The following is a 24,042-nucleotide window of genomic DNA, read 5'->3' as shown; positions in this document are numbered from 1 at the left end:
GTCTGTCACCTGAAGTAGCTTAGAGAGACCTGCTCTCCCTGGCCACAGTTCACAGAGTTGAGCTGGCACATCCCATCCTAGTGGAACTCAGACACAAGTGTTCTTTGACAGGCCAGATCCCTGCTTTACCTTATCCAGGGTAAGTGTAATAAGTACAGTGTCAATGGCCACAATCATAGTAGGTACAGGAGTGACTGTTTCAATAAATAGAAACTCTTTCTAACTGACTGATGCTATGTAACAAATGAGAACTGGCATTTCTGGGACCTTGAATTGAGCAATGTAAACCATTCCTAGCATGGGCACCTACACAGACACTATGAGTTCTGGGAGGGACCTCACACCCACCTGTGGGATAGAGGGCATCTGGGGGTCCACCTTGGAGGGGGAGGAGGGCTGCCAAGTGCCTCCCACCCCAGGGGCGTCCTGAGAGCCAGAACCACATGGTGCCACCTCAGGGTCCCGTCCCCAGCATGCAGGGGCTCTGCTGGGCAATCACTCTGGGCTTCTGCACAGCAGAGGGAACAGTGACCAGACTGGAGCCCTGGGTCCTCCCCGTGGCCGGTCCTGGCAGCCCCTGCCCTGCCCGCTCCCTCATCCCACCTGCAGGAACCACTCACAAGTGGGTGATGTCACACCCTCCACCAACCACCCCTTACATCACTGTTCTGTGGTTTCAAGGTTCACCCAGCTCTCTGGCTTCTCAAGGGGTTCCCTCTCCTCTCCACATCTTCCCTCCGGAATATCAAGCCTCCACCTTTGCCCCCAGCACTGAACTCCAGCCCAGGAACCCGAAGTCTCTCACCGTCTGATCACTCACATCCCAGCCCCACAGCGTGATCTCAGATGCACCATCACAAACCACACTCACACACACAATTCCCTCACCTTCTTGGAGAAACCTCTGTTCCCGTCCAGCCTCCCTGGCCCCATACTCAGTAAATGAAAGGGGTGATTGAGCCCCCAGCCTGGGCCTCTGTGGCCTGAGATCTCGAAGGGCCGAGCCTGAGGAGTCTGCTGCTCCTGATTTCTGTTTCCTGGGCTGATCCTGGGTCTCCAGGATTCAGACTCTACACGCCAGGAGAACTTTAGATCCTTCCTTCATCTTTCCTTTCTTCCCTCTCCCCCGGGTAGGCTCAGCCACTCCTCTGGCTCAGTACCCTCCACATGCTGGTGGTGTCCACACCGGCAGGCACCATGTCCCCTCTGAGCTGGCAGCCAGCTGGGTACACCCCCTGGTACTTCACGGGATCACCCCCCACTCCTCCCTGGCCGCATTCCTCCCCCACCTCAGCACAGCACAGAACACCCTCTGGGATTCAGATGAATTTCGGGCCCTGAACATGGGGCAGTGAGCAAACAGGACAGGAGCCCTGCCTCAAGGGCATCCAATCTGGTAGCCACGTGGTCCCAGACCTGAGCCATCCTCCATTTGCCTCTTCCTGCCATGACACTGGCAGTCCAATCCCAACCAGGCATCTTTGGCCCCATCCCATCCACCTGCTTCCCCTTCATGGTCAGAGTTGGACCACTTGAGAGCCAGAGCCTCTGTCTCCTGCTCCAACCACCCGGGAGGGTCTTGATGGACTCAGAACACAGCCTGGCTCCGGCCCCTCCGCTGGAGATGCCCCGTGATCCCACCTCTCCATCAGTGAGGCTAGCTCTGTGAGGTCTGCTCAGTCTCAGCTGCTGTGCCCACACCCTCGACACACGTCTGGTCTTGGCCAGATGTTTCTTGTCCTTAGGGTCTCAGCTCCAAAGTCATTTTCTTACAGATACCATCCATGGCCACCACATAGATACCATTACAATGGCCTATCTGCGGTGCTGGAGAAGACTCTTGAGAGTCCCTTGGACAGCAAGGAGATCAAACCAGTCCATCTTAAAGGCAATCAACCTTGAATACTCATTGGAAGGACTGATACCAAAGCTGAAGCTCCAATACTTTGACCACATGATGTGAAGAGCTGACTCACTGGAAAAGACCCTGATGCTGGCAAAGATTGAGGATGGGAGGAGAAGGGGGTAACAGAGGACGAGACGGTTAGATGGCATCACTGACTCAATGGACATGAGACTGAACAAACTCTGGGAGATAGAAATAGTGAAGGACAGGGAAGCCTGGTGTGCTGCAGTCCATGGGGTCGCAAAGGGTCAGACACGACTTTGCGACTGAACAACAGTGGCCTGTCTACCTGTCATGTGAACCTGCAGACTTCTTCCACAGTCTACACTACCTACTCATTCCCATGCCGCCCAGGAATGTATGTCCCAACAGCTGACGCCAGCCTCACTCTCTGGTTGCTCACATCAGAGCCTGGCTCATAAAAACGCTCAGTGGTCCACAGGATGGAGAAGTGGTCTTTCTGGAAGCTTCCAGCCCACACTGTCCCAGGTGCCTGCTTCATGTCCATGATCATTCACACCCGAGAATTTGCTTGAATCTGCTTGTTCATGATTCACCACCAGACCAGCCACTGCTGGGCCTGAAAGAGGGCACTGGTCACACTCAGCCTGCTCTGACCTGGTCTGGTTGTGAGTGGGCAACGCACTGCTGCTGCCAGGCTCTGGCTTCACCCTGTCCACAATCCCAGACTCAGCAGCAACCAGGAAATAGCAGCAGCTCTGGGTCCCTGGTCAGCAGAGCGGCCCGAGGAAGTCAGACCAACCACAGCTCCACATGGAGACATTAGGGAAAGGTCATCTCATCTGAACACCTCTAGAACTTACATTAATACAGGAGATGTGGCTCAGCTGGTAAAGAATCAGCCTGCAATGCGGGAGACCTGGGTTTGATCCCTGGGTTGGGAAGATATCCTGGAGAAGGAATGGCTACCCACTCCAGAATTCTGGCCTGGAGAATTCCATGGACTATACAGCCCATGGGGTTGCAAAGAGTCGGACATGACTGAGCGACTTTCATTTCACTTCAAGGATAGTTTGGATTTGGAGGAAAATATAGCTAAAATAAATACACTAAAATCAGGAACCAACCTTTAAGAAGTGTGTACACATGTGGGCTTCCTGCCCCAAGGGGAACTTGACCTAGGAAGTGAGTTCATTTAACCTTTAACAAGGTTTACAGATAATTATGAATGTACAGACTCTCTGAGCAAGGAAGATTGTGTGGTCAGGTTTGCTGGTGTAATTGATTCTTCCAACAAAACCGATTTCACAGCAACTGGAAAGAGAATGATATTTACAAAATAGTCAGGGTTTCCCTAACTTTTGTGAGGACTATGCTTCCATAGCCTCGTGTTAACAAAGGACTCCACTTGCCCTCTCCTGGCGTGTGTGTGTGCTAAGTTGCTTCAGTCCTGTCCGACTTTTGGTGACCCTATGGATTGTAGCCTACCAGTCTCCTCTGTCCATGGGATTCTCCAGGCAAGAATGCTGGAGTGGGTTGCCATGCTCTTCTCCAGGGGATCTTCCCGACCCAGGGATTGAATCCAGGTCTGTCTCCTGTATTGACAGGCAGATTCTTTACCACTAGTGCCACCTGGGAAGCCCTCTCCTGGCACTTGCTCTCAATAGCCACCCTCGCCTGCATGGCAGTCAGGCTCTAAGGAAGTCCAGGGCCATCTGGACTGGGCACCCCCTACCAGGCCAGGGAGGTGGTCAAGATCCCCTGGGATTCGCCTCTTCCCTGGCTTGGCCCCACACGGATGGTTCAAGTTTATAGGGCGTCTGGAGTGGCTGCTGACTTGGCATCTGCTCCGCCTTCCATTTTGCCCACCTGGGCCCTGGCTGCCCAGGTTCCCAGCATGCCCTGGCCCCCTGTGCAAAGCCCACCCTTGGTCAAGGCCCCATATGAGGCAGCGCACGCCCCCTCGAGCTGGCCCTGACTTCAGCTGACATCGCTGAGTGCCTGCCTCATCTCAGCTTAACAACCCCAAGGGGGCAACTGGGGCCTCCTCTTCATTCATAGAAAGACCGAGGCACAGAGAGGTTGAATACGTTTGCAAAGGGCATGGGATAAGCCAGGGCTCAGCCCTGGGCAAGCAGACTGCAGGGCCCCCGGCACAGTCCCTGTGCACCCCCGCCTCCCCACCACCGCCCCTCCGGCCCAGCCTCTCTCTAGTTTCCAAACGCCCCAAGCAAGCCCCATCCCAAGAGCTCACAGGCAAAGCATGACTGCTATTTTAGGTACAATAACTCTCTCTATAAAAATCAAGAAGCTGCAAAGACAAGCCTTACGTAAACTCCTCTGGGAACTGTACTCTTCCCCCAGCCCCAACCCCAACCCCGTGTGGACACAGAGCAGCCATCAGGAGGTCCAAGCACAACAGAAGAGACCCTCTTGCAGACTCTGCCTGCAGCTGCTCATCATGGGGGGGAGAATGGAGAGAATCTGTTTACCTAAAAACCTGGGCCCCAGACCCGCCCACATCCTCGCCTGACATGTGCTCTCAGGCTCCCACTGCCCCCTCCCTCCCACCACCCCTCTGCGGTTGTTTGCAGGCACCCACCCCTGGGGGCCACATTCAGATCTGCCAGCTGGATGAACCGGTGCCCTAGAGAGAGGGCTGCCTGATGAGGAATCAAGTAGCCACATGAGGCTCTGTGTCCCCAGGACTGTCCTCTGGCTCGCCCCTCAAAAGCAGCTCTGTCCAGCAGTGATGTTCACACGGTGGAGTTTACTGTTCAGGGTGTGAGTGTGTGTGTTTCTGTAAGTGAATGTACCCATGTTTATGTTGGTACGTTATGTGTGTGTCTACACATGTGTGAATATGTCAGTGTGTGCATATGCAAGTCCGCGTGTGTGTAAAGGAACAGGGAAGGAACATGACCTTCGTCTGCCAACCCTATTGTCTTCTACGAGGAGCTGGATGTCCAGTTCTAAGTCAGGGCGCTGGCAGGAATCTCAGCCTCCACAGGCAGCTCAGACTTGCCAAGACCATGGACAGGGCTGAGTCACCGTGGGAGAAACGATGACAACACAGGAGGCTTTTTACATGTCACCTCCTTTTGTCCCAGAGCCAGCAGAGCCCTGGCGCAGTCCTGGCCAGCCTGGAGCCATGCTTCTAGCTGAGGATCCCGACAGAGAGGGTGTCTCTCTATTCAACTCTTGTTCTGCAGACACTCACACCTGGTCCCACTCAGCTTGTTGGTAAGGCATGTGGGCCCAGGATGCAGAGCCCTCAGCGAAGGCCACCCCAGGGGGATGCCGCCCTCTAGGCAGAGCCGGTGTGCCCATGGGGTGGGCCCCCTGTACCCATGTCGTCGGGTCACAGCACAGAGGACGCCAGCCCCTCCTCGGCTGGTCCTGGAGCCCAGGGGACAGTCTGGAACCTGGATGATTATCACCACCTCGCTCTAGTGCTCATCCATCTGGTCTACCTGTTCTCAAGCCACCCCGGGGCAGTGGAGCCACAATTATTAGGTCACTGACAGGGAGGTCAGTCCACACGGCACTGTTCTGAGCACTTTATGTGGGTGAAGAAGGAGTGATGTCTGCCCGGTGCTAGGTCCAGCGCCCTGAGGAGGCAGCAGCTCATGTGGGGCAGGCCCTCTGCAGGGACTCAGCGGTGCCAGCTGTGTCACTTCCCACCTTTCCTCTCTGCAGGGTAGCGAGTGGCATGCTGAACTCCCATCTGATGTTCGCTCAGGGGCTGCGGTATTGGGAATTTCCTGGCAGTCCAGTGTTAGGACTCAGCCTTTTCACTGCCACGGCCTGGGTTCAATCCCTGGTTGGGGAAACAGGATCCTGCAAGTTGTACAACATGGCCAAAATTTAAAAAACTAAAAACAGGGCTGCAGTACTGAATGCAGTTCAAACACATATTTTTATGCAGATATTTTTCCAGCCCATGTTTTTCTAGCCACGGGTGTCAGTCATTATTCGCTGTGTAACAAACACCCCAAAAGTTAGCAGGTTAAAATGGCAGCTGTTCTATTTGCTCACAGTCCTCTGGGTGACCAGGTGGCTGAGACGGGCTCCTTGGTTCTTGGCTGGTCTCTCCTGGGGTTACTCAGGAGGCTGTGATCGCTGGGGCTCCACTGGGACCAGGAAGCTCAGGTCAGCCCCACCGGCGCAACTGGTGGCTCCTGGTGGCGGTGAGCTGGACCTTGTGCTGCCCAGGGCTCCTTCAACAGTCAGGCGAGGTCCGGAAGGGCGAGTGCAGAAGAAGCCAGGGCTTCTCAGAACCAGTATATCATTCTCCCACATGACAGTGTGGGTCAAAGTCAGGCAGGTGGCCAGGCCCCACCCAAGAGTGGAGAAAGAGACTCCTTCTCTCAATGGGAGGGACAGCTGTCACCATGCAAAGGAGAGGTGTGGGGAGAGGAGAGGAATTGGTAGCCTAGTGGTCTCCAACATTTTGGCTCCAGGGACCTGTTTTGTGGAAGACAATTTTTCTATAAACTGGGAAGGGGGAATGGTTCAGGCAGTATAGCAGGCAATGGGGAGCAACATGGGGTAGTGGGATGCGGAGGCACAGGGGAAGCTTTGCTGGCTTGCCAGCCCCTCACCTTCTGCTGGGCAGCCCAGTTCTTAACAGGCTGAGGACTGGGGTTGGGGACCCCTGCTGTAACACATGTCTGCAAACAAGCTACTCTACCTCCCACAGGTCAAGATATTATGGAAGGAAGGAGACATGCATATTCATTAACATATGCACACGTGAACACATACACACTATGGGTGTCTACACATTTGCATTCCTGTGTTTATTTAGCCCCATTGCCGGCCAAGGAGTGCGCTGGGGACTTTGTGAGATATTCTATCACGTTCTTAGTGCTAACAGCACTGGTCTCTGGTTTGGAAGTGGAGAGAGCAGAGCACAGATGTTAGAGACTGTAGGATGGTGTGGACAGCCCCCCTGGGCTTGGGCCATAGCCATGCCACCCGCAACACTCACCCCACTCAACCCAGAGGCATAGCAATTGCCAACTCTAGCATTTGTTTTTCTAGCATTTAGTTTTAAAAAAATATTACATAAGATAAATTTTAAATATATGTTACTTCTTGACCCTAAATCCAGGCTGTGCAAGTTTGTTGTTGTGGTTGTTCAGTTTTGTCTGACTCTTTTGTGACCCCATGGACTGTAGCCCGCCAGGCTCCTCTGTCCATGGGGTTTTCCAGGCAAGAATACTGGAGTGGGTTGCCATTTCCTTCTCTGACCCAATGACCGAACCCATGTCTCCTACCTTGGCAGGCGGACTCTTTACCATGGAGCCACCAGGGAAGCCCCATGTAAGTTTACATACAGTGAATAAGCCCACATGTAAGGGTCATCAGAGCACTGGCCCCTCCCGCTAGGCAGCTGAGACCCTTCCTCAGCTCACACCAGGCACAAGGATATGGTCTGCCTCTTCTACGCCCCCACCCTCTACCACCCCCTCAGCCCTTCATCACCTGCCTGCCCAAAGTGTGACCTGGGACCAGCAGCAGCAGCATCAGAGGACACTTGCTAGAAACACAGATCTCCAGCTCTGACCCAGACTTGCTGAGCCCGGCTCAGCCCGTCTGCAAATCCCTGAGGGTTTCATGTGCATTAGATTTTGGCGAGTGTGGCTTTAACAGGTGTTTCGGTAAAAAAAAGCCGACTCAGCTGCTCCTTTAACATTATTGAACTCAGTTTGTATTCTGTACGTTATCTGTGTATAAACCAGTTTTCAGCATCCCCTGGTGAATCCACTGTGCCGCCAACTCTGAGAACCACTTGGACCTGGGCCACTCAGAGAGAGGCAACAGCATCAGCTCGGTGCCTGGTGGGGACGCAGGGTCCCCTGCTCCGATCTGCTTTCCCAGAGCCTGCATTTACCAGCCCCCAGGAGATGTACGTGGTCACTTGAGCTGAGGCAGCTTTGCTCAGCCTTGGTCCTGACTGCTGGGCTCAAGCCCAAGGTTTGTCACCTCCCTTGTCTCCACCTGCCTGCCATCCCTCCCCTGCACACTACATGCAATTTGTCACAGCAAACCACCGTGGTCCCTTGTGTGCACACGTACAGTAAGTCTCCTACACATGAACCTTCAAAATGCTCCCTTTCAAAGAAGCAAATGTGCATTCGCATGTCCAATCACGTAAGTTACTTCACGTTGTCTGGTGTACATTGTCACGTGCGTGCGTCCTCTACAGGTGGTTGGGCTTTTGTGTGCTTTACTGTATGTTACTGTACAGAGTACAGTAATATGATATCTTTATTTCAAGTCCAGGATGTCTGAAAGCAAGCATGAAAGCATGATGTAGCTGGTACTGCTGTACTTTTCAAGGTACCGTACTATAAGACTTAACATGATTTAATGTTTTTTTATGTATTATTTGTGTGAAAATCACCATAAACTATTACAGTACAGGATTGTACAGCTGATTGTGTTAGTTGGGTACCTAAGCTATGTTTGTTGTACTTATGAAGAAATTGGATTTACAAACGCATTCTTGGAATGGAGCTTGTTGATGTGTAGGGGACTTACTGTACACACGGTCTGGTCTTCCCATCCCACTGCATCCCATAATACACCTTGGCACTCTTCTTGTTGACAGGTGGATGACAGTCACTGGCTGAATGGAGAACCCACCACAGGATATCACCTTTGCCCACCTTCACCTGGAGGCTGGAAAAGTTAAATCCTCCTTCTTACCCTAGGCTTTCTTATAACCGAGAGTGGTCACACACACACAGCTTCAGGCCCAAGACAGCTGTGGGCAAATGTCTTCTGGAGGGGCTGTGTCCACCTCTCCCAACTCTTGCCTTGATCTCAGATATGATGTCTGGAGCTGAAGCAGCCACTTGGGAATCAAGAAGTGGGAAAGACGTAGCCCTAACTCCACTGAGTTGCCAAGTCACAACCTCCCACTTCGCTTGTATCACATCAGAAAAATAACCCCTATAGTTCAGCTCCCATGCCGCTGGTTCTCTGTTATTGTTGCTGCTTCATTTCTAACCTATGAACTCACACAATTCTTCAAACAGGTCTTTTTATTCTGCACATAAATAAGGAAAAGGAGAAAACAAGACATGTAAAGGCAAAAGGTTGGATCCAAATCAGCGTTGCCACTGATTTCTGTGTAAATTTGGAGAAGTTGTTAGACCTGTGAGGACATGAAACTTCTGTTTTTCTCACCTGTCCCTTTTATCGCTGGAGAATGATGGAATTGAACAAAATTCCCAAGACCAAGAATTCAATCACATAATAACAAATGCACCCGCATAATGTGCAAAATCGGTGCTGTTAATCTTTGCCCCAGTTTCTGACTATGGGCCTAAGATAGCATCACATTCTAGAAGACACTTTTGAGAAACAATGTGACTTGTGACTCACACATAATTGATGAGATGTGGCAGGAGTTACTCCTGAGGCTATATCAGAAGAGTCCACAGCAATTATTTGCTAGTAATTAGAACCTTAGAGCTCCAATTAATAAAGGTCTTTTTTTATTGTGGTAAAAATACACAACATAAAACTTACCATCTGGACTATTTTCAAGTGTACGGTTCAGTAGTGCTAAGGGTATTCTCATTGCTGTCAAACATATCTCTAGAACTACTTAAAAAAAATTTATTTTTTAGGATCGAACCTCCTCAGTTCCAAACCTCCCCAGTTCCCTACCTAAGTTCTCTCTCCACTTCATCCTTTATTACATTTTCAAAGTAATTCCAAGAAGGAAATGGGGACGCATCTTCTTCATTTCACAGCTGTGAACGCAGCGGTAGAGGCAGGTGGCCTCCCCTGCACCCCCTGGGCTTCTGGGTCGCATGATACCCATCCCACTCGTGCTCAGAGACGGTTTCTCCTGAGCACAAGAAGCAGCCAAGCAACCCTTGCCACGGTTGTGTCTTTGTTTTACTGAAGCATAATTGACATATAACATTATGTTACTTTCAAGTGAGCGGCATATGATCAACATTTGTATATGTTGTGAAATGATCGCAATAGGTCTAACTGACATCCATCACAGGCATACTTAAAATGTTTTTCTTGTGATGAGAACTTTTAAGATCTACTCTCTTAGCAAGTTTCAAATATACAATGCAGTCCTGTTAACCACAGTCACCATGCTGTACAGTACATCCCATGACATTCATCTTGTAACTGGAATTTGTAACTTTTGACCCCCCTTTACCCATTTTCTCCACCTGTCCACCACTGCCTGCCTGTGGCAACCACCAGTCTGTACTGTATCTATGAGTTTGGAGTTTGTTCATTTTTTTTTTTTTTCAGTTTCCACATACAAGTGAGATCCTATGGTATTTATCTTTCTCTCTCTCATTTCACTTAGCACAGTGCCCTCAAGTTCCACCCAAGATGCTGCAAGTGGCAGGATTTCCTTCTTTTTATAGCTAAATAATATTTCATTGTATATATGTGTGTATATATTTATAGCTATATATGTGTCTATAGCTATACCTATATCACATCTTTATCCATCTATCAATTGCTTCCATATCTTGGCTATGGTAGATAATGCTGTAATGAATACAGAGGTGCATATATCTTTTTTAGCTACTGTGTTCATTTTCTTTGGATAAACCCAGAAGTGAAATTGCTGGATTGTATGGTAGTTCTATTTTTATGTTTTTAGGAATCTCCATTCTGTTTTCCATAGCAACTGTACCAATTTACATTTCCACCATCAGTGCACCAGTTCCTTTTTCTCCACATCTTCAACAACTGATTTGTTGTCTTTTTGATAAGAGCCATTCTGATAGGTGTGAGATGATGCCTCATCAGTCAGTCAGTTCAGTTACTCAGTCGTGTCCGACTCTTTGTGACCCCAAGGACTGCAGCATGCCAGGCTTCCCTGTCTATCACCAACTCCCAGAGCTTACTAAAACTCATGTCCATTGAGTCAGTGATGCCATTCAACCATCTCACTCTCTGTCGTCCCCTTCTCCTCCTGCCTTCAAACTTTCCCAGCATCAGGGTCTTTTCAAATGAGTCAGTTCTTCGCATCAAGTGGCCAAAGTATTGGAGTTTCAGCTTCAGCATCAGTCCTTCCAATGAATATTCAGGACTGATTTCCTTTAGGAGGGACTGGTTGGATCTCCTTGCAGTCCAAGGGACTCTCAAGAGTCTCCTCCAACACCACAGTTCAAAAGCATCAACTCTTCGGCACTCAGCTTTCTTTAGAGTCCAACTCTCACATTCATACATGACTACTGGAAAAACCATAACTTTGACTAGATGGACCTTTGTTGGCAAAGTAATGTCTCTGCTTTTTAATATGCTGTCTACGTTGGTCATAACTTTCCTTCCAAGGAGCAAACATCTTTTAATTTCATTGCTGCAGTCACCACCTGCTGTGATTTTGGAGTCCCCCAAAATAAACTCTGCCACTGTTTCCACTGTTTCCCCATCTATTTGCCATGAAGTGATGGGACCAGATGCCATGATCTTAGTTTTCTGAATGTTTTCTGCACAATTGTACTCATCTTACATGCTAGTAAAGTAATGCTCAAAATTCTCCAAGCCAGGCTTCAAGAGTACATGGATCGTTACCTTCCAGATGTTCAAGTTGGATTTAGAAAAGGCAGAGGAAACAGAGATCAAATTGCCAACATCCGTTAGATCACTGAAAAAGCAAGAGAGTTCCAGAGTTGAGTTTTGTTGAGTCCCTTAGTTGAGCTTTAAGCCAACTTTTTCACTCTCCTCTTTCAATTTCATCAAGAGGCTCTTTAGTTCTTTACTTTCTGCCAAAGAGTAGTGTCATCTGCATATCTGAGGTTATTGATATTTCTCCTGGCAATCTTGATTCCAGCTTGTGCTTCATCCAGTCCAGCGTTTTGCATGATGTACTCTGCATATAAGTCAAGTAAGCAGGGTGAAAATATACAGCCTTGACGTACTCCTTTTCCTATTTGGAACCAGTCTGTTGTTCCATGTCCAGTTCTAACTGTTGATTCCTGACCTGCATACAGATTTCTCTAGATGCAGGTCAGGTGGTCTGGTATTTCTATCTCTTTCAGAATTTTCCACAGTTTGTTGTATTTCACACAGTCAAAGGCTTTTGCATAGTCAATAAAGCAAAAAAGTTTTTCTGGAACTCTCTTGCTTTTTCAGTGATCTAACGGATGTTGGCAAGTTCTAACTGTTGATTCCTGACCTGCATACAGATTTCTCTAGATGCAGGTCAGGTGGTCTGGTATTCCTATCTCTTTCAGAATTTTCCACAGTTTGTTGTATTTCACACAGTCAAAGGCTTTTGCATAGTCAATAAAGCAAAAAAGTTTTTCTGGAACTCTCTTGCTTTTTCAGTGATCTAACGGATGTTGGCAATTTGATCTCTGCTTCCTCTGCCTTTTCTAAATCCAGCTTGAACATTTGGAAGGTAATGGTTCATGTACTCTTGAAGCCTGGCTTGGAGAATTTTGAGCATTACTTTACTAGCATGTAAGATGAGTACAATTGTGCAGTAGTTTGAGCGTTCTTTGGGATTGGAATGAAAACTGACATTTTCCAGTCCTGTGACCACTGCTGAGTTTTCCAAATTTGCTGGCATACTGAGTGCAGCACTTTCACAGCATCATCTTTTAGGATTTAAAATAGCTTAACTGGAATTCCACCACCTCCACTAGCTTTGTTCGTAGTGATGCTTCCTAAGGCCCACTTGACTTCGCATTCCAGGATGTCTGGCTCTAGGTGAGTGATCACACCATCGTGATTATCTGGGTTGTGAAGATCTTTTTTGTATAGTTCTTGTGTGTATTCTTGCCACTTCTTCTTAATATCTTCTGCTTCTGTTAGGTACATACAATTTCTGTCCTTTATTGAGCCCATCTTTGCATGAAATGTTCCCTTGGTATCTCTCTTGAAGAGATCTCTAGTCTTTCCCATTTTATTGTTTTCCTCTACTTCTTTGCACTGATCGCTGAGGAAGGCTTTCTTATCTCTCCTTGCTATTCTTTGGAACTCTGCATTCAAATGGGTATATCCTTCCTTTTCTCCTTTGCCTTTCACTTCTCTTCTTTTCACAGCTATTTGTAAGGCCTCCTCAGACAACCATTTTGCTTTTTTGCATTTCTTTTTCTTGGGGATGGTCTTGATCACTGCCTCCTGTACAATGTCACGAACCTCCATCCATAGTTCTTCAGGCACTCTATCAGATCTAATCCCTTGAATCTATTTGTCACTTCCAGTGTATAATCGTAAGGGATTTGATTTAGGTCATAACTGAATGGGCTAGTGGTTTTCCCTACTTTCTTCAATATAAGTCTGAATTTGGCAATAAGGAGTTCATTATCTGAGCCACAGTTAGCTCCCAGGCTTGTTTTTGCTGACTGTATAGTGCTTCTCCATCTTTGGCTGCAATGAATATAATCAATCTGATTTTGGTATTGACCATCTGGTGATGTCCATGTGTAGAATCTTCTGTTGTGTTGTTGGAAGAGGGTGTTTGCTATGACCAGTGTGTTCTCTTGGCAAAACTCTATTAGCTTTTGCATTTCTCTGATGACTGGGGAATAAAGCACCTTTTCAGGTACTCGCTGGCCATTTGCAGGTCTCCTTTGGAAAAATCTTTACTCAGATTCTCTGCCCATTTTTAATAAGGTCATTAGTATTATTATTTGCTATTGAATTGTGGAGTATTTATCTATTTTGGATATGGACCCATTATCAATATATAATTTGCAAATATTTTTCCCAATCAGTAGGTCAGTTGCCTTTTCATTGTCAATGAATGGTTTGCTTCACTGTGCAGAAGTTTTTAACTTTGGTGGAGTCCCACTTGCTTATTTTTGCTTCTGTTGCCTTTGCTTTTGGTGTCAAATCCAAAAAACCATCACTGAGAGTGATGTCATGGAGCTCAGCACCTACATTTTCTTCTAGGAGTTTTATGGTTTCAGTTTTATAGTTTTCTTACATTCAAATTTTCAACCCATCCTGAGTTACTTTTTGTGTGTGGTGTAAAACAGTGGTCCAGTTTCATTTTTTGCATGTGACTATTTAGTTTTCCCAACACTATTCACTGAAAAGACTGTCTTTTCCCCATTGCATTTTCTTGTCTCCTCTGTCATACACTGATTGACCATATATACATGTGTTTATTTCTGGGCTCTCTCTTCTGTCCCATTGATCTATGTGTCTGTTTTCATGTCAATAAATATTGTTTTGATTACTATAGCTTTGTAGTATAGTTTGAAATTAAGATGTGTGATTTTCCAGGACAGTTCAGCTGCTCACAGTATGAGAAGGGTACAAACAGTGGGCTCCTGCCAGGCTCACCTGTCCTGGCCCAGAGGACCTGGTCAGGGAATCTAAGGAGGTCGGGGTGGGGGAAGAAGGATTCAGAGGAAAGAGAGGTGTAGATCAGGGCTGTGCTCCCAAGATGTCCTCTAAGGCTGAGCTGAACTCCAGCGGAGTCGATGGCCCTCTGATCTGTGCCCCTGAGAAACAACTGAGCTCATCTTGGTTTTATTCTCCAAGAAAGGGACCAACTTGGTCTTAAGGAGAACGGGAAGCAACAAGCAGAGTCCCATCTCACTGAAATGCATTTTTGAAACATCTGAAGCTCTGAATACAAATTCTGGGAAGACCAGCCTTTCTGGGCAGCATCTAAGGACATTTCCAACTTCTGGGAAAAGCCTTGTGCCAGATCAGAAAGCAGGTCTCGCCGAGTGACCTCCCACCCTGTTTTATGTCTTTCGACATTCTCTGTGCCATCTGGAGCCTGTGGCAATAGAGGAAGCAGTTTCCCCTCTGACCGTCGTGTGTTGCACAGGACACACCTGTTCTCCTGGATGTCTGTGGGCACACACCTCCTGGCCAGTCCACAGCTGGCCTTCCCCTCACCCCTGGTCACTCTTTGCTCACCTGCATGGACATTCTCCTCCCAGGAAACCACCACCCAGCACAGAAGGACAGACAGCCCAGTGATGTTTGTCCCACTTGGCTTTTATCACAAAATGGAACTGTCTGTGTGTCAGTCCAAGATGACACAGGACAGGCAACTGTCCTGAGCTTTATACAGAGTGTAGCACCAAGAAACCTGAGTGTGGGGGTGGGCAAACGTGACCTTGAAACAAACAGCAAAGGAACAGATCCTTGAAGAGTCAATGCACTGGGCTCTTCCTCTGGCAGCCAGAGGCCACAGAGCTGGCTGGGAACCCCGTAGGGTTCACCCCACCAAGTGCGAGACAGGGGCTCTGGATAAAACCGTGTAATACACACACTTCCCACGGTCACCCTCTCTTCCTGGCCTAGGAGGGAGATGCAACACAGGGCAAACAGGAGAAGCTTCTCTGGGTTTCCCTGAAGAAGCCCTGAAGAAGCTGCTGTGCTGTGAAAGCTTCCGTCTGACCCTTCAGACACGTGCTGATGCTTCTCCTCCAAGTGCGTGAACTCAATTTACTTCACTCAGCAACTGGGCCACGGGGCCCCCTTGGTGCAACCAGTCCACCATAGCTCGGGAGGGCACAGCAGCTCCACCCCAGAAAAGACAGAGAGCAGGGCTGCCAACTGGGGAGGGAAAGCCAACGTCTGAGTCCCTGCGGTGGCTCCAGACCCCGCCCGCCCAGAGCCTCTGCCATGGGAAGTGCAGGAGGGGCCCTTCTGGCTGGCTCTTGGCCTCTGTGGGCCCCGCCTCCCTCCTCCCTCCCCCTCCATAGCCCTCATTTCCAGTGAAGGGCTGCCAGCTCCCCTGCATCTTGGATCCACTGCAGCCAGGAGGGCGGGGCTGTGGGACTCACTGTCTTGGCCTGTGGGTGGATCAGGGTCCACAGTCCGGAAGGCCCCGGGCACCCGGATCGCTGCTCTCCTCTCAAGCTCAGCCCCTCCTGGAGTAGCCCTATGTCAGGCCCACACTGCCCTCAGCCCCCACACGTGTCCACAGGCCCCGGGTCCTCAGCCTGAAGACTGAGAGATGTCCACAGGTCTGGCTGGGTTCGTGTTCCCTAGAGGTTACACTCTTTCTCCTGGGGGCCAGCTGGACAAGCCAGGAGCATGGATCCTGAGGCTGGGGTGGCTGTAAGAGTGGAGACTGTGCTCCCATTCTACAGATGGAGCAGGGACCCTCGAGGCTGGGGGAGGGAGATGTGCCCTGGGAAGGTCCTGGGGACAGATCAGTGGTGCCTGCCCGACAGCAGAGAGGGGACAACCACAGCTCCAGTGAAGGGACAGCTGTTTGGCCCTTTCCCCTCTCCCCCAGCCACACCCCCACGGTGTTCCAATGCCCGAGTGGAACAGAGAACTGATGGCAGATGGACCAGGCCCACTCCCAGCGGGCAGCGTTCTCTAGTCCACAGTACGATGGGGATGCACTTCTAAACTGGACGAGGCAATGACTACCTGAAAGCGACTGGACATCCGGGTAGGAGCCCAGGAACCTGGGGCAGCTGGAGCGCTGTGTGGGTGGCTCTAGACGGGCCATAGCTCTGGAGCCCACCCTCACCAAGGTCACCAGGAAGCCCTTTGGTCACACATCTGGGAGGTTGGCTGCCACTGTCTTGCTGTCTGTCCACAGAGCAGCTGGCGGAAGCACGGCAGCTCTGGGCGGGACAAGTTCAGAGCCCCCCGAGCTGCACCCACTGAGAAGCTTCTAAGTCGAGGGCCAAAGAGGGGAACAGGAAGGGGGGACAGCGGTGTGTCCAAAGTGTCCACTCTCCTGGTGGATGGAGCGCGGGGGCCAGGGATGTGAACACGTGAAAACCTCTTTACTTTGGACATGGATCAAACACCCGTGGGCGGCAGGCACAGCCAAGCGGTCACAGCTGTGCTGGAGTCGCCCACCCTGGAAGGTGGGTTTGTCCTACACACACGCAGAGACAACAAGAATCCAGGCAGGAACTCATGTCTGCCACACAAGAACCTGAAGTACGTGTTCTTCCCAGAAAGGAACTTGGAAAATCACCACTGGAGTCCAGCAACGGAGAAGGAAAGTGCACTATTTGGCCACAGCCCATTTTCCTCCATAGCTTCAGAATAGACTGTGATGGCCCCAAATACACTCAGCTAGGGACCCTGCACCCAGAACACCCAGCTCAACAATCCTGCCAAGACCACTGGGGTCAAAGGGGGATGAGAGGGTCTGGGACACGGTCACATTGGTGGTCCTTGTGTTCTGAGCTGCTGGGTAGGCATGTTGTGCTGAATCCAGGGGATGTTAGGACTGATGCCAGCAAGAGCCCTGAGATCTCATTCTGAGCAAATGGGGGAAGGAAGAGGGTGTCCACGTGTCGGGTGGGACCTTCCATTAACAGCCGACAGAATATCAAGGGTGAAAGGCAGAGAATGGACTTAGAACAAAAGAGATGACTTCCCTTTAGTTAAAAGTGGCGTTTAACAGGAATCCCTCTTGGTGATGGCGCTGTGGGTATGGTCCTGCACTGAGACCTGAGCCTGGGGTGCTGTGTCTCTGGGTTCAGTGTAGAAAAGAAAAGCTGTGGGCAGTGAGCGTGCTAATTGGCCTGCTTGGAGCCTGTGTTTCACAGCTGCTTGCAGGGAGGACATGAGCAGAGAGGAAGAGAGTGGGAGAGAGAAGATGGGACGGGATTGTAGGCAGGCCAGGGGTCCTGGAAGGCCTTTCCAGGCTGGGCTGGGAGGGGTGGGCTTGCCCACTGCAGGGTCCTCTCCACTGTCTGCATGCACACCGGGCACAGTCTGGAGCAGACTCCTGGCTCTTGAGTCTACCAATGGCTGGGCTGGGCATGGGCCAGCCCCTGTGCTCAGATGGTGTCTCAGACCCAAAGCACACCATTGACCCGCCTCAGCTCACCTTTCCTGCTGACCCGCAGGACACAAGTTCTGCCGTGAATCCCAGTCATTCCATCTTCTCCTTGCCAGCCTCACCCCAACTGGCACCGAAATGTTCCCTCTAAAGGAAACCCGAGGGAAAGGGCCAGGGCCGAAATTTCAGATGCTAAGGTTGGCTACAGAAATGCAAAGACTTTACCTTTACTATTACATCTTTTAAAAATTTCTGCCCCACTCTTTTTTGGGGAACATTTATTTTGGCCACATCACTTGCCATGTGGGATGTTAGTTTCCTGATCAGGGATGGAACCTGTGCCCCCGGCACTGGGAGCACAGAATCGTAACCATTGGAGCACTAGGCAAGTCCCTGTGAATATTTTATTTAAAGGCAACCTGAGACATTGCCAACAAGAGAAGAACGGGTAGCAATCTTTGGTGGTATGACTTGGACATCCGTGGGGCCCTTCTGATGCTAAAGGGAGCTTAAGCCCAGCCCTTAGTGCTGGGCTTCCCAGCCCTACACGCATGTATGCTAAGTCACTTCAGTCATGTCTGACTCTGAGACCCTGGACTGTAGCCCTCCAGGCTCCTCTGTCCATGGGATTCTCCAGGCAAGAACACTGGAGTGGGTTGCCATGCCCTCCTCCAGGAGATCTTCCCAACCGAGGGATCAAACAAACCCGTATCTCTTACGTCTCTTGCATTGGCAGGTGGGGTCTTTAACACTAGCGTCACCTGGGAAGCCCTTCCCAGCCCTGACCTAGGACTTAATCACACTGAAATCCTCAAAAGCAAACCCTTTTATTTCAAACACTGCAGAGTTGAGAGCCTGTGACACCAACGTGCGAAGGCCAGAATCATGAGGGTCAGATAAAAACCGCATGTTGTACCAGGGCAGAAAGGTTAAATTTATGTCATATGTTTCTCTGCTTTCCTGAGCAGGGCTGAAGCCTCAACATATTTGCGGTAAGGCATTTTTCTCTTTCAGGAGTATCTTTGGTTTAAAACTGAGGCAATGGAATAAAACCTTTGTGGCTCTAATTGTCTAAAATGTTTGTTTGCTTTTTGGCTTTGTTTTGAGCACTGATGTCTCCCAACAAAAAACATTAAGGAAGGAATGGAAGGCAGGTTTGAAAAGTGATTACTCAATCAGGTCAAATGTTGGAGAAGTAATATGTTTTAAAATTGTGAATTTAAGCTAAGCAGGCCCTTGATGAAAGACTCAGATTGCAATCAGTTAACACCCACGTTCTCTCCCTCAGAGTCACAGCCCCAAAATGTCACTGTAGCATTGTTAGGACCAGCGTTTAAAAATGACTGTGATGAACACAAGATGCGGTTGGAGCTAAAAACTCAAAATGTTTTACATTGAACACTGACTTGACCCCCAAGAACAAAACTCTCACCTCTCTGGGATAATGTAAATTGAACTCGGTGGTAAGTTCTTTTTAAGCAAGCCAATGTGCAGAGTTGTCACCTGGGCTGGTCTTTCAGAAGTAGCTTTTCTGTTTATTATTTTCTATGCACACATGTTGTTTCCTGGTTGTGTTACTCTTAGTTCTAACGGTTCTCTTGGGTCCCAAGGCTTATTTGTTTTTGTTTTACTTTAGTATTTGATTTTACTTCATTTCATGCAATTTAACAGGTTATCTGTCATAACATGGTTGAAGATGACTTGGACTTTTGACCGAAACATTTGTAACTAAACCATCGCGTATGATAAGCAATGCTTTGTGGTTGGTTGATGACCTGCTTTAAAACGTTTCATCCTAGAGAACAAGCTTCACTTTTCTAAGGTAACTTTTCTAAGTTGATGTGAGTCTAAATACAGTTGTGTCAGAGGTATCTTTCATGAGCCTTTCCCACGTGTGTCCTCTGAACCCACACAGCGACAATGTTGACAGTGCTCAGGCGGTTCCTACTTGAGGACATGTCCCCGTGGATTGGTGGTCCCCTCCCCAACCTCATCCTGACTTCTGCCAACAAGAATTTGGAGGATGCAGGAGTAAGGACAGGCCGGGGCTCACACTGTGTCCCAAGAATCACGGGGACGTGAACTTCACCCAGAGAGACACCCGAACACTCTAACGGAAGTGCTCCTAAACCAGAGTCGTTCCCATTTAAAAACAGTGGCAACCATCAATATTTTGTTTTCAAAACCCTGGGAAGAACACGGAGGGAAAGAAATAGAATCTCAGGAAAGTTAAGTGAGCTCAGCTCATTCAAGGGGCAAGCAGCAGAGCCTGTCTCGGCACAGAAATTCCAGAAGGTGCCCTGGGGCAGACCCACACCTCCTCCTCGCTTTCTCCCCCTCCTCCTTCTCCTTCCTCCTCCTCCCTCCTTCCTCTTCCCCTCCCACTTCCCCCTTCCCCCTCCCTCCCAGCCCAAGTCCTCAGGCTGTCTGACCTGAACTAAGCCAGGCCAAGGGCACTGAACTGTAGTCCAGTGCCTGAAAGAGTTACAGTTGTTTCTGTTTAAAACATAAGCTCTCTGAAAAAACTGTGAAACATCCTAATATCTTTCATAGAGAATGTAGAAAAATCACATTTGTTTAAACCACTGAGTACTACCTGTGTTATTCCAATTCTGGTGACATGAGTAGGAACTGGGTCAATGTTTGGAATATTTAATATTTGAATAACTTTCATGTTTTATTTTTATTTTTGATGTGTTGGCACAAGGCCTCCAGCGCAGTGATGCTGGGTCAAAGCTGTCGCCCCAATGTCGCCCCCGATCAGCGCCTTTTCCTCCCGAACAACCTCATGTGACTTCCCACCGAAGGACCAGGTGTTTCTGCTTCTCATTAGCCCGAGGCTGTGCTGATGCTGACAAACCAACACCCCATCCTTCAATCTTTGCACCTTTGCCCGCCCAGTCCAAGGATGTTGTTGTGACTACAGGTCACAGTGCTTCAACCATTTGGCTGTGAGGATACCCATTGTGCGTGGGTCCCCAAAAGGCCAGTGGGAGGTGCCGGGGGTCATGCTGGTTTTGTCTGCTGAGGGCAGAGGACATAAAGGTGCTGGCCTAGGGGCTGGTTATTCACATCACAGCAGCTTGGCTGAGGATCCCATTTAAGAGCGTACCTTATCAAGGCGTCCGAAAGCCCACCCAGTCCTCCAATCCCATTATTGGCAATTTTTAGGAGCAGCTTTTCTCTAAAGCCAGGTGCAGAGGTGTAGGGAGGGGGAAGGGCGTGCAGGTGTGGGGGCTCCTTCCCACGGTCTCTGGAGGCTGGCCCCAGGTGACTCTCTCCAGTCCACAGACCCCACACTCGGAACCCATCCGAGCGAGTAGTTTCCAGATGTGGCCAGGTGACCAGCACATGCTCTCTAACTGAGAGATGAAATGTCAGCACTCTCAGGAACCTCAGAATAGCACCGACTAGTGTCTCCCATAGAAAACTTACATAAGAAAATAGCTTTTTATTCTATTACAATAGTAATAACTCCTGAGAAAATATGCATTAGAGCTAATGAGGAGCTGAGGCCAAGTCAGTGCAGCACTTTGAATGTGGGAGAAATTGCTTAACGATTCAAGTTTTTGTTTTTTTTTTTTAACCAAAACATATTTTTGCTTATCCTGGTTTAACTGGGATCTGTCTACCCCTTGCACGGCCACTGGCACAAGCCAAATGCAATTGTTCCACATGTCTCTTTTCTCAGCATCTGAATTTTTCTCTCTCCTCCTTCAATTCCCCTCTTTGGGCCTCCAGGAGGTTAGCAGGTTTCTTTTCTACCCCCAAATGGACATGCGGGCATCTTTGTTTCTATTTTAACATCACCTATTTTTCATAGAATCATTCAAAGTTGTTTCTGCCCCTGGTTATGTGAAAATGAAATGAAACGTCATCGGCTGGAGATTATGGGGCTGCGTTTAATGGTGAAGGGAGCTGCGAATGGATTTCCAAACCCTTCCTCAGACATGGCCTCCAACTCCCAGGAGAGTGGTAAACAGGAGGGAAGGCAACAGAGTTGGAGGAGGGGCCCTGCCCCAGGAGCACTAACATTCTCCATCATAAAAAACTTCAGACATAGGTTTCCCCAGTTTTTTCTGTATTTGACAAGGCCTTCTTGATGACCACGGTTCCATTTTCATGCAGTAGGTGGGGGCAGGGTGGGAGAGGGCAGCAGATGAGCAACAAACTAACCTCTGCTGGGAGCAGAGGGACCCCTGGGTGCTGGAGAGAGAGAGGGAGAGAGGTGAGGACTCGCCCTCAAAGGACTCACAGGCCAGCACCTGTGGTCTGATCTCCAAAAAGACATTCCACACCACCGCCAGGCACACAGCATGCAATAATTCATCCCAAAGCTGCTCCAGCCACTTCCTGTCCTAGCCAGAATGGACATCAGACCACCGCCGGGCTGGCTTTGCACTCTGGTTGACCGGAGCATTTAGCGAGCCAAAGCCCCTCAGAAGACCACATCCCAGCACCAACTCTGACTGCTCGGTGATCTCTCCTCAGCAAGGAAAAGTTGGCCGGCTCCCGGTTTTGTTACCGGCGGCTCACCCCACCGGCTGCAGGTCTGCGCAGCGCAGCAGCCGCTCCCTTTGGGCTCTGACCAAACACACTGGCCAGCAAGAGGGGGGGTCAACAAGATCCACAGACCCAGGGGCTCACCCCACGGCCTGAGCCTGATTCTAACTAAAGCACGGAGCCACCTACGTCCGGCCCCGAAATCGGCCAAACCCTCGGCCAGTGTCTGCCGCACCGAACCTGAACCCAGGACGCGGCCGAGAAGGCGCAGATAGGAGTCCGGCCAGGAGCCTGGCGGGCGCCAGCGCATCTGACGCCGCAGAAGGGCTGTGCGCACCTGAAGTCTGGGTGACAGGCGCCTAAGGCTCTGCGTGCACGGGGACCAACCCAGGAAACGAAGACGACCAGAGGACCCCTTCCTCTAGTCCTTCAGAAAAGCCGAGCGACCCCACTGGCAGCCTTCCCAAAGCAGGACTCGAAGCGCCCACTCCACTGGAACCGCCGCAAACGCATCGCCATCAAAGCTCCTTCCCTAGGAAAAGTGCCCAGTTTTCCCTGTAACCCAATTCCCTCGCTCCTCACCTCCGAGAGCGCGCACGAAGAGACAGAAATCGCACCAAGGGAAATCGTGACAACTTGAACCCCTAAACACATCCACTCTCTGCCCTCTCCGCGCGGTGGCTGGCGGCTCCCAGGGCTGCGGGCTGTAGAGGCCGCGAGGGGCTCCCGGAGTCCCGATCTCCGTCCCGGGCCCCAGCGCGCTCGCACCCTCGCCTTCCTTTTTCGCTCCGCTTGGTGAAGCGAAGCCCGCTTCCCTTCCCAGTCCCAGATGAACCTCGGTCCCCACCTCTGCCGCGGCCCCGCTCACCAGCCCCCGTCTGTCTCTTGTGAGTCACTCGAAGGGGTCTCCCGGACCCGCAGAGCCAATGCCTGCCGCGCGCCTCCACCGCCCGGGCAGCCCTGCTCCACCGCGCTCCCGGGTCTCGATCTCAGCAGCTCCCTCCGACTTTGCACAGCGGCCCCTCGGCGCCACCGGGGCGCCTCGGGTGGCGAGGCATCAGGCTGCAGCCCGGGCTGCAGGCGCCCGGCCTCTTCTTCCTCATCTTCCTCGCTTGCTCCGATTCTCCCGGGCGCCTGGCGACCCCGCACCTCCCCGGTCCCGCCGCCCGGACCGCCTGGACTCACCCCGGCGCCGCGCCGCCGCTTGTCTGCGCGCTCCGAGGCGGAGTCAGGACTCCCTCCCGCGCGGGGGCCGCCTCCCCGCCGCCCTCCCGCCAGTCCACGGCCCCCGCCCCGCTCCCGCCGACCCCTCCGCTGCCAGCGCGGCCGGATCGGTCGGGACTTACCTTCTGGACAAGGTGACCCGCTAGTGCGCTCGGCGGCGGCCCGCGCGTCTCCGGAGACAGCGAGCGAGAGCGCGGGGTGCCGGGGATCCTGCGCCCGCCTCTGCTCCCGCTCCCTCCCCCGCCGCCCGACCCTCCCCTCCGTCCCCTCCGCGCCGCTCGGCCCTGCGCTCGCCGCCCGTGCCCCCGGCTGCCCCGCGCGTCCTGGAGCGCCGGGGCGCGGGGCAGCGGCGGCAGCCCGGGCGGCTTGAGCTCGCGAGCGGCGGCGGCGGCGGCGGCGGCGGGGCGGAGCCCGGCCCTCGGTTCCCGGGAGAAGAGGGTGCGGGGAGACTCCCGCGGCGCGCGCCCGGCGGGCGGGTGGGCGAGGGGCTCCCGGGGCGCGCCGCTTGGCTAGGCTGCAGAGCCTGGAGACACGCGTGCCTGAGACGGCGGCCACGGGCGCGGGGGGCGGCAGGGCGGAGGAGGAGGACGGAGAGAACGGCTCCGCGTAAAGGCTCCGCCAACTTTGCCCCGGGCGGCCGGGCCCCGCGGGGGATCGCCTCTGGCAGGTGGCCCGGGCTGGTGTCTGGGAATGTGGGTGACGGGGGCTG

At 51.2% G+C, this 24,042-nt stretch overlaps 1 protein-coding gene across 3 annotated transcripts in view; it reads right to left on the bottom strand.

Moving 5' to 3' along the window:
* SYNDIG1 (synapse differentiation inducing 1) overlaps positions 1-23,716 on the bottom strand; it is a 108,201-nt gene extending 84,485 nt beyond the window's left edge. Inside the window, exon 1 of one of the 3 annotated variants that reach the window (XM_081560435.1) lies at positions 23,456-23,716. The gene's annotated coding sequence lies outside the window, so the exon portion shown is untranslated. Of the gene's footprint in view, positions 1-22,956; positions 23,234-23,294; positions 23,320-23,455 lie in introns of those variants that run through there. The other 2 variants (XM_081560434.1, XM_081560437.1) reach the window with 2 other exon arrangements.
* Positions 23,717-24,042: the final 326 nt, after the last annotated feature.

The sequence above is a fragment of the Giraffa tippelskirchi genome, chromosome 13 (assembly GCF_054371585.1).
Source record: "Giraffa tippelskirchi isolate mGirTip1 chromosome 13, T2T-mGirTip1v1.2.pri, whole genome shotgun sequence".
Classification (NCBI taxonomy): domain Eukaryota; kingdom Metazoa; phylum Chordata; class Mammalia; order Artiodactyla; family Giraffidae; genus Giraffa; species Giraffa tippelskirchi.
The sequence above is the reverse complement of the archived record's forward strand: the minus strand, read 5'-3'. Positions and strand labels throughout refer to the sequence as shown.